The sequence below is a fragment of the Theropithecus gelada genome, unplaced genomic scaffold (assembly GCF_003255815.1).
Source record: "Theropithecus gelada isolate Dixy unplaced genomic scaffold, Tgel_1.0 HiC_scaffold_4448, whole genome shotgun sequence".
Classification (NCBI taxonomy): domain Eukaryota; kingdom Metazoa; phylum Chordata; class Mammalia; order Primates; family Cercopithecidae; genus Theropithecus; species Theropithecus gelada.
Window position 1 is genome coordinate 1,776 of NW_020261012.1, and position 1,934 is coordinate 3,709.

The 1,934-nt window shown below is 55.6% G+C and overlaps 1 non-coding gene across 1 annotated transcript; it reads left to right on the forward strand.

Moving 5' to 3' along the window:
• Positions 1-354: 354 nt before the first annotated feature.
• LOC112617796 lies at positions 355-473 on the forward strand. The gene has a single exon (XR_003117970.1). It is a non-coding gene; the product is annotated as a 5S ribosomal RNA (ribosomal RNA).
• The last annotated feature ends 1,461 nt before the right edge of the window (positions 474-1,934 follow it).

Genomic DNA, 1,934 nt, shown 5'->3' on the forward strand with positions numbered 1-1,934 from the left:
GTGGCTTGTCCAGCTGTTCATCCTTGGCCAGGTCAGAAGGCTCTGGGTGGTTGGGGCAAGAGGAGGCCTCGAAGGAGGTCTTGAGCAGCCACTGATCCAAAAGAATACCTCAGTGACAGGGCAGAGGACCAGATGGGAGCCGAGGATCGTAGGCCCTGCACCCTGATGCCTTGGAGCACTCAATGTTCTGAGTGGGCCAGATGTGGAGGAAGCTCAGGAGCCCAGGGAAGGCCGAGAGCGAATGGCACGGTGGACCTGATACTGAGCCCGGCGGCCCCAGGCTGGCAGTGCTGACTGGAAGCAGGCATGCATGGCTGGTCCAGGCTCTTGGGGCACCCAGCTGCCTATGCCCACATCTACGGCAATACCACCCCGAACGCACCCGATCTCATCTGATCTCGGAAGCTAAGCAGGGTTGGGCCTGGTTAGTAATTGGATGGCAGACCACCTGGGAATACCGGTTGCTGTAGGCTTTTTTGCTTTGTTTCCTTCTTTATTTCTTTTCTTTCTCTCTCTCTTTCTTTCTTTCTCTTTCTTTCTTTCTTTCTTTCTTTCTTTCTTTCTTTCTTTCTTTCTTTCTTTCTTTCTTTCTTTCTTTCTTTCTTTCTTCCTATCTCTCTTTTTGTTACAGATGGAGTCTCAGTCTGTCACCCAGGCTGTCGTAGTATGGCGCGATCTCGGCTCACTGCAAGCTCCGCCTCCTGTGTTCACGCCATTCTCCTGCCTCAGCCTCCCGAGCAGCTATGACTACAGTTGTCCGCCATCACACCCGGCTCATGTTTTGTAGTTTTAATAGAGGTGGGATTTCAACGTGTTAGCCATTTTGGATTTTGGTCTGGATCTCCTGACATCCTGTTCCACCTGGCTTGGCCTCCCACAGTGCTGGGATTACAGGCGTGATCCACCTGGCCTGCGGTAGGCTTTTGTGGCTTGGCCCCTCCCTCAATTGCCCCTACTGTCACCCTGCTTCCCAACCTCCCCAGACTCTCCTCCCCCTTTGTCACCTGCCTAGACCCCTGCTGCAGCCGGGGACCTCCTCCTGGGGTTCTGCCACCAAAGCACCTCTGGGCATCAGAATCCCACCACTTCTACCTCACCGCTGCACTGCCAAGAGCCTGGCTCCAGTCTGGAAGGGTGGAGGGCTGAAACCTAAAGGCGCAGGCATGGGTTCCCTGCTGTTCCCAGTGCCTTCCCACTCTGGGAATGACCAGGCGATTCAATCCACTCAACGGGTGCTGCCACAACCTTCCAAACCGGGGGAAGGGGTGGGCAGGGGCAGCAGGTACCACACATGTCAGCCAAGACCTCAGCTCCAGAACGCAGGGGCTGCTTTATCTGGGGGAAGGACGTTGCTTTGCCAGCCACGAGGAAGAGTCCCTGTACACCTGGATTCCCATTGCCACTATTTTCATGTAAACTGCATTCCCGAGGACACTCCACAGACCCAGTCCTTGGGACTGGTGGGCACGCCCGTTGCCACGTCTCCCACCATATGGGCGGGCTCACTCTGCCAATCAAGGGGCCCACCAAATCACACCAGGAGCATATGGAGGTGCCAAAAAAGGAAGGAACCTACATAAAACCACCTCCAAAGCAAGCAATTAATCCAAGAGAAATTAATCCGTCACAGCGCTCTGTTGCTCCTCTCGCATGAATGGCCTGGCCACCCTGTTCTCGCCCAGCCCAAGCCCCCTCCACCCTATCCCTGCCTGCTCAAAAGGGCCCTGCCTGCTCAAAAGGGCCCTGCCTGCTCAAAAGGGCCCTGCCTGCTCAAAAGGGCCCTGCCTAAAGACGCAGGGCACTCTCTCTCCAAGGCTCTATCGCTGTTGCTCTCTAGCTCCCACCCCCTCACTGGGTTTGCCTCTGCACCTCATGATGTTTCTGTCGCCTTCCCTCTGTCTCTCTGTCTCTCTCTCTTTCTCTGTCCCTCTCTC